At 39.1% G+C, this 16297-nt stretch overlaps 1 protein-coding gene across 1 annotated transcript in view; it reads right to left on the bottom strand.

Annotated features, from left to right (window-relative positions):
- myo10l3 (myosin X, like 3) overlaps positions 1-16297 on the bottom strand; it is a 70400-nt gene that overhangs the window by 52547 nt on the left and 1556 nt on the right.

The raw sequence follows: 16297 nt of genomic DNA, 5'->3' as shown, positions 1-16297 counted from the left end.
TAAAACTCCTCAAATTGCTCTTTGGCCCGGGAATGTGGGCAGTGTATTTTTTTTTTTTAACTGAGGATGAGGAGGATGTGAAGTATGTTTTGTAACGGTTTCAAGTAGGAGAGATAAACATACGGAGAGTCTTAAAAACACGGAACATTCCTGCCCATGTGAGTCTCAGCCTCTCAGTGTATCATCGCCCAAACAGCCTCAGGCCTAACCACACACTCATCTGTAATAAAACAGCCTGAGAGTGGATGGGAAAGCTAACGTGTCATGACTGTGGATTGTGCCATGCTGTGTTTGCTCGAGTTGGACTCCTCAGTCCACAGCAGCCGAGGCTCATGCGGAGTGGGGTGTGTACTTAAACCCTGCACGGTGTTGGCCCGGACAATTACTTCTGAAATTACAACTGCAGCCGTACACTCATCACCAGAGAGCCAACAATTTTTTCAGTTTTTTAAATATATTTTCACCTTAGGCTATATTCCCACGTGGTTGTTGCGGAGTGTTTAACCTACACTCATAGGATAGTGAGCGTTAGCAACACACATGCTCCATCCCATAATAGGCTAGCTCGGTGCAGAGTAATCATAGGGGACTAAAAAAGGAAAATCAACATCTGGGCCGGGATCAGTAATCACAGGTTGGCTGTTATTAAGCTGCCATGCGACGCCTCTGAACTTAAGAGGATTTGAACGATACTCATTACCAACTCAGTGTCTGTCAGGTAAGGTAACCCGAGGTGAAGGTCAATCAACCTTTTTTTAAAAAAAAAAAAAAAAATTTATGTGTGTGTGAGAGTAAGCGGCAATAATTGGCACCTTTAATTTTCTAAATTCTGGACAAATAAGCTGACCCAGATCTGGCAGGATGGATCTGCTGGAGATGTACTGAAAATCTTTGTGAGATGTGAAGAAGAGACAGGACAGCTCAACTAACACTGTACGCACAGATAGCGCACTAGTAACATGAGCAGAACACGGAGACATCCAGTCAGCCGACAAGACGAACAACTTCTCACTCAGAAACGTCTCCGGTGACAGAGAGGCAGTATTATGTCACTGTTTGAAATTTGGGGAAATACGGCTGATATGACATCTGGCCGGAGGTCTTTAGTGAGCAGACAAGTATCTTAGTTCAGCAAGACATAACTGAGCACATAATGCCCCATAAAACTGTGTAAAATGTCATTTTTTTACTCATTAAATAAATATTTATAATAATTGAAGAAACAGGTGAAATGTTAATTGGTGAGCTTTAGAGATGCTCGATGATTTTGGTTCCCTGTTGCCCCCTTTTCAAAGTGTTTATAATGTACTAGACTGAAAATGAAAATAAAAAGTTTATGAAAGTTTGAGTCTGAGTCTGAGAAAGTTTATATCTCAGTTCATTTCAACAAATAGGTCACTACGTGTCTAACACTGCAAATGGTGAGTACATAACTGAATGTGTGTAAGAATTCTTCATTTCATTTAGCAGAAAATGTTTGAGGATGTTCTTCTCATCAGAGCATTACTCAAATGGCAAATGTGAACGCTTTTCCCTCTGATTAGATTTATATTTCAGGGAGTGACACACCCAGAACTGCACTGATAGATATACACACACACTGGGAGGGCAGGAAGGATGGGTGTTGAAGATAAGATGAAGTGTGTTTTTATAAGCAGTATCATGTGAACATATAAAATCCTGTGATTGTCTTCTGTTCAATACTGAGAGCAGCGTCTAAGACTGCCGGCAGGTCGGCTGTCCAGGAGCTCCTCCAACCCAGACCACTGCAGAGGCCGTTCGTTTCTACCCTCCCATAACCTAACCTGGCTTTCTCCAAAGGTTAACAAAAATCTACCCGTCTACCATCACATCTACAGCTCATTATTTAAAACATTTGATTTATTTTAGATTAAAACAACAAGTTGCATAACCTCATGTACAACCATAACTTCTTCTCTTTATACTATGTTTTTTGTTAACTAGTCAGCATTAGCTTGGTGCTGTCCAGTTCTTTGCCAAGCTAAACTCACCAGATGATAAAGGTAGCTTTATATTTAGCCTACAGATTTGAGAGGTTTATCGATTTCTAAAATTTCTAACTGGGTCTTCACTGTTACTGGCTGACAAGCTAAAAAAAGAGCTTCCATACAACAGTTGTTTGCCACTCATCGTTAGCTAATACACAGGAAGCATTATTCTTTATAAGAAAATAAACAGTGGAAAGATGGAATATATTTTCCTTTTATAAGCACAAACACAGACATCTCTGTCTGAAGAGTTTGGTGATGTAGCAGATAAACCTAAAGCCAACAGCATGGTGCCAGCAAGAGGTTATCAGAGCGCTGAGTTCGCTGTGATAGACGGGCTCAGGTTACTGATAGAGTCACAAGAAATGCAAACACAAGCTGGAGAGGTGAAAAGGCTAGACTCACAACATCATACAAGGGTTTCATTGTGGTTTCAGAGCACAGATAAAACATTGTAAAATTATTTATGATAAAATGGAAAATCAAAATGCAACAAATTCCACATTGTTTAATAAGTTTCGGTCTCAAACCCAAATCAGCTCCCATAACTGCCAATCTGAGTCATTATGGGAAAGGATTATCCGTGTTTTCTGGTACGTGGTCAGACAATGGCTGTTGGTAATTAGCCACAGCGCCCTTGTGACAGATTAAAGCACCTCCAGATTGTATCAAAGCTGCAGGAGTTCTGCTGACGCACACACAAACCACTGCTTTAATAATACCTCCCTCTGTTTGCTCATAAACAACCAGCACTGTTAATTCCCCACCATATCAACAGCATTGTTTGAAAATCCCCTAATTTCATGCAATAATGCTCTCAACAACAACTTTAATTCAAGTTTAATTCCACAATAAAACATCTGCTTAGAACAGACTCAAAGGAATGCAAGATCCATTAGCCACTTTGACCCTTTCCTTCCTTCCTTACTTCATTCTTCACATTCTAACTTTACTTCCTGACACGTTTCCTTACTCCAGCCATCTGCATGGAAGTGCAGAGCAGTGATCTCAGTTTCTCAGCTCTTTAAAGTGGCAGCTGAAGGAAGTGACAACTGGGAAGAGGAGACTCCGCCATCAAAAGAGAAAAAAAGTCCACCGGCTACAGCAGGTTGGCCTTTACTCACATTACCCATTTCACCACAGAACCTGTACCGAGCATGCCGATCCACGGCTCCGGCTTCAGAGAGCCAGACATAAACAGCACATTAGGCAGCAAGGGATGTTTTAGGACGGGAAGAATGCATCTGCGAGTGTGGGTGGGGCTGATGGTGGTGTGAAACCTAAAGCCTGGCCACCGCAGCTCCACAATGTTTGGATGACAGGCAGCCATGACTGGGAATTTGAGGGGTCAGGGCTGGGAATTTGGGATTCCCTCTTTCAGAGTATCTTTGAGAGGAAGGAATTCGGTGTGTAATGCAAGGAAGGAGTTAACGGGTGTGGAAAGGTCCTCATGTGGCTTTACTGCGTGTAGCAGCTGCTGCTATAAAGGAACTGATTACCAAGTTTAGAAAATAGCCGGGATTCAACTTCATCAACAGGATGGTTTACAAAGGCATAAAATATCTAGGTCTGTGAGTGTGATCTCACAATGAGAGATAAATCTTTCTTAAAACACAAACACAAAGCCACATGGTGGGAGAATATGCAGCATATAGTGCTCCTGTTCCCTGACCTACAAAAGTCTTCCAAATCCAGCAGTTATAAAAAGCAGACGAGATCTCTGACACACTCCAAGTGTCTGTGTGTATTTGTTGGGTCGTATCTAGTCGGGTGGGGTGGGTGGGGTGGGTGAGGTGGGTGGGGAGTAAAGGCAGCAGTGCTGAGGGGTTTATGGAGTTTTGTCCGCTCCTGAGAGTCAGAGAGTCAAGCCCGCAATGACGGACAGGATGGGCTTTCAGGATAGAAGTTTAAGCACACGCCCTTGTTCCTGCCCCTCCTCTGACTCTGGCACAATATCTAACCCCGTCACCATCTTCACTATCATGAACAGTCACATGCAAGAGGAAGACGTGCACACTTGATGAAAGCAGGTTCACTTTAATAAAAAAAATAAAAAAAATCTGCAGAGGAATCCAACACAGATTTGGACCTGGGTTAAATTAGTTATATGCAAAAATTAAAAAGGGTCAATCATGTTGCTAATGTATTGACATCTACGTTGTGCAAGCTGTCAAAAACAGACTGTAACATTCACAGTAATGAATCACGCAGGCGATTTCTTCTGCTACACTTGTTTTCACAGAGTTTAATCCTTGTCCCACTTCACTTCCAGAATTCCTGCTTAATTAAATCCACACTGTTATGTTCAAGAGACTGGCTTCTTTCCACGACACCGAAATTCCCTTTTAAATTCAGGACAGTTCATTTTTCAATTAAAATGCAGTTCTCATTAGAGATGCAAAAAGATACAACTGTCTCACTGCTTTGTTTGAGTTGCAGAGATACAGGTTTCACTTTATTTCAGTTGAATTAAGAGAAAACATTATACAACAGTGCCACAAAATATAGCATCAGAAACTACAACGGAATTTTCACTATCAGCTAAATTATATTGTATGATCTTTCTCAGTCAATATTTCTATTCCAAGTATAATATTGTCACTATGATATGGTTGAAATGGGTCATCCCTTTGGAACATGCAAACAAAAAACAGCTTTGAAGCACGGAATGACAGCGGATCAAGCAATACATCTCTAACAGCTCCACTTAAATACGAAACTAATTCATTCTGACTGAATTACATGTACAAAAGCTGTTTTCCTTTCAAATAAATTATTTTTGTTGATATTGCAGGATGAAAAGCAATATACCACATAATCACATTAGATGCAAAACAAAACTGAGCCAGGTTGAAATCAGTCTATGGGATAATCTCACACAGTTGGTAAAGGACAAAGGACACGCACCAAATTACAACTGAGCTGAAATAATAACTAACCTTTGCACAGCATATCACTCTAATGAATTCAGATTATAAAGCAGAATTCAGCTCACCGCCATCTGTTCGCAACGCGGTTGGTTTATACAACAGAATATTAAAGACTACCGTTTTAGGTAAATCATAAAGTAGTGGCTTTTTAGGACTAATGCCCTCCTTTTTTTTTTTTTTTAAATCAAAGCCATCAAAAGATAGTGATTTTTAGAGAAATGCCGCTCAGTCTAATCACATTATTGCCCAAAAAAAATTGAGGAATTCAGTAATTTTGACAGTGTTAGACAACTGGTTTGTAAAACTCTGAATTTTCAAGATTAAGGAGAATTGTAAACATTATTCAATTATCTTTAAAAAATTAAATAGTAAAACACAACTTTTTGCCTCAACATTTACAAAGATTTTCATCATGTCAAAGATGAATGACTTCACTTAGTCTATAATGTTATCCCTATATATCAGCAGATCTTCACAGTTCAGAGGAAACTGAGGAAAAAAACGACCTCAGTCCGTAATGCTATGCTACGGTGACACTGCAAAGCTGTTGGAGAGGAGACCGTATGGAGCAGAGAGTACAAGTATAATCTAGGAGTCATCCTCACTCAAACACTGAACCTACAGTGAGTCACAGCACAGCACGTCAGTGGGGGGCAGACAGGGCTGCACCTCCCAACAGAGGTAGAAGAGGTGAATGAGGGGAGGAGGTTTACATCACTACACACTGTCTGCGCGCGTGTGTGTGTGTGTGTGTGTGTGTGTGTGTGTGTGTGTGTGTGTGTGTGTGTGTGTGTGTGTGTCCTCCTCTGAGTCAGAGGGGTATGACAAGTCAAACCCATACAGCCGTCTTACATGGCCTCTAAGTGTGTGCCTGTCTGGGCTGATTGGCAGGTGACACGTCCAACCCTGCACGGGCGCACTCAGCATGTACAGGCAGTTCGTGTTGGATTGTCTGCCACAAATTATAACTACAGGAGGGAGGAGGGGAAAGAAACTTCAATATGAGGCTGTCACATGAGTGCTGTTTATCTTTGTTTGCAAGAAATAAAATGATCTGGGCAGAGATTTTTCAATTGGTTTTAGGCTTGCTGGGACATTAAAGTTGGCTGTCCAGCGGCATCCTGTGGACCAGTCCAGTGCCAGCACACCAGCATGGGATATAGCCTTCAGCATCAGAGGCTGAGACAGCATCGGAAAGACCACAAACACCGTAAACTATGTGGGAGAAGCGCTGCTTTCAATGGCAACACTTTACAGAGGCTAAAATAAGAACTGAACTGAAGCCGGTCGTATTCAGAAACGCACAGACAGCGCACGGTAAAACACAACCAAGACCGGGAAGGTCCCGAAATAAGTTCGGACGCACGATAAAGTACAAAGCGAACTAAAAAGTATTTCATTTGTGGAGAAAGTAAGCAAATTTACCTCTACAAAGAAAGTATCCATCTTTATCAGAGCCCGACCTCTCGTCTCTTTGTAGTCTGACTTCAGGGTACCACAGTTGAGGAGGAGAGTAATTCCCAATTTTTTTCCATCCGCTTCGTGAAGATTAATTCAAGCTTTTCTTTTTCGGCCACTTGCTCACAAGACTCTGCCAGTCAGAAAAAGAGCCATTTTGCGGGAGATTTGGGATTAGTTGTTTTCTTGTGCGCGTCTTCGGTGTCCCGACCAGCCGCTGCGGTGCCGCTGCTGTCTGCTCGTTTCAATGGAGCCGGCACATTATGCAGGGGGGAGGAGCCTGCGCGGCCACAGACCTCCCCTCAGCATACGCCCTCTTTGTTCCTATTGCCACAAAGGGTCTAGGATTTGAAAGGATGTGCACATTTACCCCTGTTATTCCACACAAGTATGTTTATTCTGAAGAAATATATAAGGCAAGAAAATAAAAAAGCGGGAGCTATCCCTGAAGGAAAGACAGCAGGGTTTGCTTCAGCATGCATTTACTCCATGTTGTAAAGAAGCCCATGTACAACACAGGGGATGAGCTAAATCCTTATTTTGACTTCCTCCTTTGGGAAAAATAAACTGGGAAGGAAGAGGAAAAGGCAGATCAGAGGGAGTAGGTCTGATTTATTTTGGTTGGTGATTGTTGATTCTTTGTAAATGTGCAGTGCAGTCAAATGTTTTCTGGTAATAAAGTCATTTTGTGATGTATATTTTTACTGAACAGTGAGACGGTATCAAAAAGCATCAAGTACAGAAGTTTGTCATCAAATTTACAGACATTATCAATTTTGGTCGCTTGTTCTTCACTGCATTTTTTTTTAAATAATTCAACTAAATATATTTTTTATTCTATACTGTTTTAGGTTTTAGGCAAAACTAAACTCTGAAGTTTGACTTAGCCTACTTTGTGGAAGAAGTCCCTAAAAAAAAGATTGTTTGTTTGCTTGTTTTTCTTAAAGGTACTGACACTAATTGACTTTTTGCTTGCGCCGTATGAGTAGGCAGGTTCAGCCAGTTGGAAGACAGCATTTTTAGTTTATGTCTATTTCATTGTGGTTTTCAGTTTTGACTTTTAAAAATGTATTCAAATGATCAAGAGAATATGAGGAAATAGCCAAACAGTTTTGAAGTTATGTCAAAGACAAATGTTGTGTTGCAAAAATGTTTACAGAAGTTAGCATGCAAACCAGCAAGTCATTTCCAATCCCACCTCATCATACCATTGTGCATCTCAAGAGGCAATAGTGAGTCCATGTAGTTTCAACTCAAAATTTGACCCAACTGCTCAAACTCTGATTAAGGCAGATGCACATTACGGTGACTTACTATTGCATTTGACAGTGGTATTACAAAACAGGACTTAAATCTTACATATTGCAACTTCAGGGTCCAAAACGAATTGATAGTTTGCGATTACAAGTTTACAAGTCAAATTATGTTTTGTTTAACCAAAAAAGCTACAAGTCCTACCTGTTGTACATGCAGTGGGATGTTTGCATGGAGAACAGAGACAAACAGTCTTCTTTGGACACAGAAGATGACAAATTGTCTTTTCAGCTTATACAATAAATTCCAGTGAACAATGGGAAAGGCATAATCTTTTTCATCTACGACCTTTTGCCAGTGAGATCAACCCCTCCACTCATGATCTGGGATAACAGTGGATACGCTGACATATTAATCTATATTGAATAGTCGCGCAAGGGATCCAGACTGGCAAACTGTGTGGTCGGTTGTGTAACCAGCGCTGACTGTGTGGCAGAATATTTGACTCAGTATATGGCTTTGATAAATGCTGCCCTCCCATCTGAATACCTTTAAAAAAATCTCAAAACTAAAATGCCATTGTGTTTTTTTTAATTATTTTTTTAATTTTATTTTTTTACAGCGAAGCCAATTCGTGTTCTACTTAATTTATGTTATAAGAACTCTCAGGAATTTGGTTTAAATTGTGTCAAGTTAAATATTGTATTGTGGATGTATGCTGCAGTAACTATTAGCCATATGTTTCTTATCACACAATACCTCTCTTAGAACCAATTTCCTTGCTTGTACCCTAAACCCCAATCAACACTGTATGATTATTATATATATATTATTATTATAGTACAATATTATAATATTATTTATACTGTAGAATTTATTTATACTGTAACTATAAATAAAATAAAGGCACAACCTAATTTGATACTAAGTAACTCAAAGGACAATCCCTAAATCTTGTAAATCCTCTTCAATTTTGTCCTTAAATTATTAATGTGGACTCTCAGGGAACTCAGTATTTTTCAGGGGATTGCCTTTATAATCGCATTACATTAAATTTATGGATTTAAGTTGACCTTGACTTATAAAAAGAGTTGACTTTCTTGCTTCTTGTCAATACTGACTGTCAATATAAAAACAAATGTCTAGTTAGTGTTTTTGTCAGTATGAGACTGGACAAACTTGTTTTGGTAAATTGGTAATTCCTGATTACAGGAGCAGCTTTAATTACAACAGTCCAATCATTGTTTCGTGTTTATGGATTTAAGGATTAAAAAAAAAAGATTTTAGGAGAGTAATACTGGAACAATTCCTGTGCAGTGCCAAAGCTAGTTTACCACTCAGAGACCCTATGCCTGCATTGCTGACAGAGAACAAAACTGACAAACAGCTATCTGATTCTGCTGTGCTGCACAGATGAGTCATATGTATGCTTCACTTTAATGCAGAGAGTACAGACCAGATAGGTTCTCCTCTGTCTGGTTACTTCTTTCTATAAATATTCTCCATATATATATATATACCCATGCCAGAACAGTTAAGACAGCAGAATCTGTGGTTCAATTCTTGGCCATGCCAGACCTTTACATCATTATCGATTCTCTTTCTTCCCGCATTTCTGTCCTATCTATACTTTGCACTGTCAAATAAAGGCAGAAATATGGAAAAACAGTCTAGGAAATAACCCTCTATCGCTGCCGAATCACCACAAAACACACATAGTATACAGTAGTTATATTATATATGATTTAAAATATATTAGATACGTGTACAAGTAGGGAGCTTGGTTAAAATTTCTTAGAAGTAAATACATAATGAGACGTAATCTATTGAATATCTATTTAACACAATAATTTAGAATTTCAGTCATATTTAGTTTTAAAGCCCAACACGGACATCAGCTAAGTATCAAAACATCAGCTGTGTCCTCAGAGAAATTTTAAGGATTTGTGAGTGATATAGGACAGTGTGAGCTTTGTGCAGAAAACAGTCCACATCATGTCTCAGGTGATTTGACCTTAATCCTGAAAGAGAGATGAAAGCCAGTTCTGGGGCTTGATGAGGATATTCAGCATTGTACTAACTCAGCACTACCTACTTCACATTTGCCAAAACTTAACAACAATTGTGAAAGAGGTGCTCTTTATGAATTCAATCCCTCATTGTGAAACTGACAGAGTAGAATGTGCATAGGAGCAAAGCAAGAAGACAAAGTGGGTTAGAACAAAATATCCATTTGGTCATCAAGATCCGCAGAGGGACCGGAGGAAGAGGACAGGTATCATAAGACCCGCTGTTCTAGACTCCTGCAATTGTTTCAACCAGTCAAAAGATGAAGGTTTGGCCTTTTGAGGTTGTGCAGGTGAAGTGTGAGCAATGTGTCTGAAGTCTGTCCATGTTTTGAAGCAGGTCCAAAAAAATGATCACTGAGGCAGGAAAATGGGAACCACTAATGATACTCAAAGCAAAAGCCAAAAATATAACAAAGCCAAGAGGATTCTTTTTTTTCATCACTGTAGTCAATAAAACCTCAACTGGTTTTACAACCAAAATGATCTCCAAGAATGAGTGCATCAGATATTTTTAATAAATCATTTTATTTGTCATGCTATCTACAGGATTTTCAACACATTGCAGTTTTTTTTAGGGAGGTAATTGAATAAGTTCTTATGTCGTACTTTGCAAAAGTGTCTTAACTATAAATGAAAAACCAATTTGAGACCATATATACCAATGAGGAAACACTATGCATACCACAGCCTGACAAATGATCAGCTCAGTCTCATCTCTGGGAGGTTTAAACATCTGCATTGAATGTGAAATGGTGACAATAATAGTGACTAAGGCAAACAGTACGTCTCATATGAATAAAATGTACGTACGGCAGAAGAAAGAACCAGCAAGGGGCTATAAGGAATATATAATGGAAACTAACTGTTTTAAACATCTTTAATGTTTCAATTTACAGGATGTAAAATGAAAAGCCTCAAAGCAGCACAGATCTACTGTGCAATCTTTGCCCCCACATCCTACTCTTACAGCAAGTGGTCCATTTCTGTGGCCAGAAATGGCCTCTATACGAACACACGCGGTGGCAACAGCAGACACAGCCAGAAAAACATATACCTCACGCGTGAAAGGCTTTTTTTTTGTTTTATTTTTTCTGATAGACTCCACTAAACAAGGTACCAACGGGGGTCATGTGACCATTTCTGATCAATCTACTGGCTCTATTATATAGACATTAAGTATGAAAATAGAGCATGACAAGTGAGCAATTGTGTGTTTGGAGGGGTAATGGAGAAAGGGAGTCTGTGATGACCCCCCCTATCAGTAGACAACACCTCGGGCAAAGTCATTCAGGTCGGGTGAAGGACCCTTTTGCGGCTTCATGTCAAATAATGGAAATAATGGATAAGTCTGGCTTGAGCACGTGTGATGGAGGTCCCACTGACTGGGAGTGGCCGATTAGTCTCGCTTTAGCCACGGGCTGTCAGTCACAACCAAACCACGATAATCACTTAACTGGAGGTGGTTTGATTATATAAAAAAGCCCCCTTCTGAGTGTAACTGTGTGAACAGCGGGTGCCAGCTGAACAACAAGCACTAGCATTGATCCACCCCGAGTTATATCATCATGGTACCAGCTGCTTTTGATGATATATGCTTAAAGTCAGCGGCAGCACTGATAGACAGGAGCGCACCTGATGTCTGACCTGTAAATACTGATTGTGATGTTAACTAAGAGTTGGTTTGAAATTTCTAACATTGAAACAGTAAATATGAATCTGATAATGACAAACTACTGAAATTCTATTATACTATTAATAAGAATACCAAAACAGCAATTACCAAAGTATTATAGTCAATACATACAGTAAAATCAAAAATGACCAATTTTCCACAGGGATTTATAATCTATACAGCATCCTATATCCTTAGACACTTCACTTACATGAGTAAAAACTCCACAAAAGAGCCTGAAACAGAAAAAAGTGAAAATCAACAAAGCAGAGAGATGTGAAATAGATATTGTAGGTTATAAATATCAAGTAACAGAAGAAAAAATTGTAACACAAAAATGTAAAATGATAATAAAATGTCTGATAACTCAAAGCAGAGAGTAAAAGTGTCTTAAGTGAAGGAGGACAATATATAAAGTTAAGATTATGCATTATCAGAGTGATGATGTAATTTTTCTTATTGGTAATATTGAAGAGTGAGATTGATGTGGTTGCGTTTCAGGATAGGGACTGCTGGGTCAGAGGAGCAGTGGATTTGTATTACTACTATTGAACATATGTAGGGAACAAAGCAAACAGATATGGTGGAGGGGTGGGGTGGGGTGGGGGAGGGGGGAGAGGGTGGGGGGGATAAAATTGATTGAATCAAATATAGTTTAGCTGACATGGATTGAAAAAAGGAGTAGAGAAACAATGAAGTAAAAATGGATCATCTAACAATATCATCAAACAAAGGGGATTCAATTGTTATTGCATCAGTCTCACAGGCAGCATCGCATTAAATGTGTCGATGACAAATGCGGGTGCAGCATTTATTGAATTATGTGACTGATCCTGGAATATCACACAGCCACCTGTCTCCAATTGAAAGCATTACTCACACCTATATGCCAACAATCTCTTGTTTTTATAAGAGCTGGAACATGATGAAAACACAAAAACATTCTGGAAATGACAACGATTCAGTGGATTTGATTAAAGATGATTTTGTTTCAATAAAATGTTATTGCTTTCTTCTGGGTTTTTTTTTTTTTTTTTCATAAACAGTTGCACAAAAGCTTTTCCCAGTTAGTACTTGATCAAAAAGTCACAGCAAATTTTTTTTTTATGTTACATATTAATTGTATATTACCTTTTATTTCAGCAAAAAGGTAAACGACTATTAAGTAAAATATTTTTCTGTGGCACCATATCCCCTCAAGCTCTGATCTAAACAAATTAAATCAATTAAATAAGAAAAGCAAGGGTTTACAACCACGTTAGCGGCTCTGTGAGGTTGTATGAAACACAGCAGTGTGTTGAGTTAAATGCGAATGTAAGCATGTTCGCAATGATGACATGCGGATGTTTATCAGATAATGTTAAATGTGGCTATCATCTTCGCTCAGGTTGTGACCATGCTAACATTAATCTAATTAAGGTAAAACGCAAGGTTTGGGTTTTATAAGAGCATTGGACCAGTGAGTGATGGTCAAGTCAAGGGAGTCGTTACATTTCATGGCAATTCATCTAGCGGTTGAGACATTTCATTGATTAATCCTCCGGGGACCACAAGTGTGGTCAAACAGAAAAAAAAAAATCCATTTCTTGGTTTGATTTGTCAGTCAAAACAAAAATAATCTAGCTGTACAACCTACATTTTGATGCTTTGGCAAGATTATTATTTTTTTAATTTCATGTAAATAAAACCCTTTTAACTGAATTGAACTCACTGAATGACTGCCGGTGTGGCTTAAACACAGAAACAAATAACCTCGGAGAACTTCAGGTTTGACATAACACTATAAAAGGAGGCCTAAAGAATTTTAACCACTCATCACGTGATTAATGTGAGGAAAAAAAGCCTCTCCATCAGCCACGATGGACCTCTGTGGGTTTAGTGGAGTTAAAGGCAGAGCAGCAGGAAGTCACAATATATCTCACCACAAGCATTCCTCCTCAGACATACCATACCTTCCTCGAGACTGCAGACCGAGAGCCAGCTCACACTCTTCCCATGCTCCCCCACACTGTAAACTTCCTGTTTGTTTAGAGAGCTTCATATTTCCATCCTCCCACAGTTTTACTTCCTATTCTTATCTGTGCTTAATTTATTTTATAAACCTGGAAAATTATGCCAGGGACGCAAAAAACAACTGAGTTAAATCAATCCTAAAATGCAACGACAGCAGTGGATGTTAATCATGTTTCTGGTATGTTTTTGTTTATTGTTTAGTTCCTCCCAGAGACCATAGTTTTAGCATTAATGAGCCCAGCAGTGACTCAGTGGTCATTCAGAGCCTGAGAAAACGGAGAAGGTACGTTCCTCACAGTATCCTGAGCTCAGGACTGATATGACGATGTGTGGGGAATTCTGCACTGTTGTCTCGCACCATATGATTCAACTGTGTGAATCACAGTTCAGCTCAGCATTCAGAGGTCCCCTGTGACTGTTACATCACTAATCAATGACATTTACCACATATGTTCAGAGCTGGCAAAGACTGGTCTGCGAGAAGTCAGAGAAAATTTCCCCTCGGGGATTAATAAAGTATATACCTACCTACCTACCTACCAAAAATAATCAGTCTAAAAACCAAACTTCTCTGCCTGCCGTACGTTTTAAGCTACAATTAAGCTATTATTTCAATGAGTGGTGGAAGGCGTAGCTTAATGTCGAAGTAGCAGTACCATTCAGTAAGGACACTAAATGAGCCAAGAACACAAAAGATCACCAAATAAGGGTTTCTTTATCATTTTTTTTTTTTTTTTTTTCAAAAAATGATCTAAAAGCAGCACCGAGTCAGATAACCTGAGATCTTCTGGTAAACTGTTCCACAGCCTCGAGGCCCTGACTGCAAAGAATCAAACAGTCACCTCGTGTCACAGCGTTTGTTGCAAGCACGACTAGGAGTGCTGCCATAGAGAACCTCAGGTTATGAGCAGGTACACATGGGGTCAAAATGTCCCTAACACAAGCTGGGGTCAGAGCATGAAGGGTTGTGTATATATTAACAATTTAAAAAAAAAAAAAAATCAATTCTAAAAATCACTGGGAGCAGTGGAGGGCAATTAAAATACAAATAATATGTTTGTTTCCTCAAACCAGTTAGAAGAGTTCAGTATATGTGACAAAAATCTGATATTCTGTGACAACAAACTGATATTCTAAGTATTCATGGGTTTCAAGAACATACAATTGAAACAAAATCAAAGTTATAGTTTTATAAGTCAGCGTAGATGTGCAGTTTTCCTTGAAATATCCAGTAAAAACGAACGAGGTCACCTTTAACATCAGCTGTTTAAATTAACGGTATATTTATGGAACGGTGGGAGTATGTGGGGTGAGGGGGTGTCTGAATACACCTGCCCCCACCAGAGACAACAAAGAGGGTTTATTCTGGGGTTGGTGGGACAGAGGGGATGGTTCAATCTAATTACAGACTCTGGGGAGATGACTTCATTGAGGTGCCGCCCAGCCCTGGGGTGAGTGTTTTGCTGCGTCTCATCACATCAGGGGCAGGCCTCTCCAATTATTGCGGACAGATCTGCTCTGTACCTTTAACTTGTAGAGTAATTAAAAAGGGGACCACAGCCTCGAAGTGAAGAGTTTTTAGTGATGAATGTAACCTGATCTCATCTAATAGATGAGTGTCTGCACTTCAGTAATTGATGTTGCCCTCAGAGCATTAGTCTAGTAGGTCTTTTTTGTGTCCTGAACATCCATTTTGCATAAGCTCAGGGGGTTCAAAGATGGGATACTGACAAGCTCTAGCCAGACACCATCACACAAGTAACCAAATTACAAGCCTGTATGTCGTTCTTCCTCTCATTCCCAGGACAATTAACTGCATCTAACAGTGGCCTAATGATCACAGAGTTCGTCCTATATCTGCAGTTGAGATCAGTTGCGAGTAGCAGTTATGAGCATCCCCCCTTCAATTTCCTTAAAATTGAAGACTGATGAATAAAGATGCCGGAAATAAGATTACAGTTTAGACAGTCATTAGTGCAAGGAACTGAAAAAAAAAAAAAAAACAGCAAAAGCATCTGAACACAGTGATGGGCCATCAGGCAGATGAAGGATTTACTGTATTAACCCAAATTACCAGGATTAACTACTTTGTGTTTACATGTCAGAGAGATAAAAGTTTTTTTTTCCCATTACAATGGTAGCCACTTCAATCCCACTTAGAAGCTCCTTCTAACTGATCAGCGGCAAATGCATCCTGAAAACAACTTGGATTTTTCTTTAAATGTCTCAACACACTTGAAAGCAAAAAGCTGTCTCAGATATAGAGAACATTTTTTTTTGTATTGAAAAGTGGAATTAAATAAGTGCAAAACGTGCCATCATGACGACTTAGGAGACACAATATAGGTAAACTGTATTCATGTAGACCTGCATATACAAATTATTTTCTATATCAGCTTGAGTACGATCAGTGCTAATAAATTAGTGTTTAGAGGTAAATTGTGACCAAAACTGTAATTGTTTTTCCTCCCAGGTTTCAGGATATAACATAGGTAATAATGATAATCAAACACTATTCATTATCTTGTGTAACTAAAAAACATTTGTCAGGACACCCAGTAAAGCTCAGTTCTCGCCAAGGTATTGAAGCGCCACCTAGTGTCCTTAAAAGAATGTAAATGTATAATGCAGATATATAATTGTTATTCGAGGGTTTAATTTATATGGAATTATTATAGAGGCACCAACATCACAGTGTTATCACTAAATTAAATGTGTGTCACAGCATTTTTCCAGAGGAAATGGAAAAAAAACTCATATTTACATCAAAACAAATCCTATAATAAACATGTCAGGGACAGTTGACATGTAATTACAATTCAAACACCATGAAAAGATGCACAGACGCAGAGCTGGGTCCTAAAGCTATAATAAAGCAAACCGTTCCTGAAC

This window comes from Brachyistius frenatus, unplaced genomic scaffold (genome assembly GCF_029030835.1).
Source record: "Brachyistius frenatus isolate BFR_SWC_R1_liver_20210118 unplaced genomic scaffold, ASM2903083v1 Contig_27, whole genome shotgun sequence".
NCBI classification, from domain to species: Eukaryota; Metazoa; Chordata; class Actinopteri; family Embiotocidae; genus Brachyistius; species Brachyistius frenatus.
The sequence above is the reverse complement of the archived record's forward strand: the minus strand, read 5'-3'. Positions and strand labels throughout refer to the sequence as shown.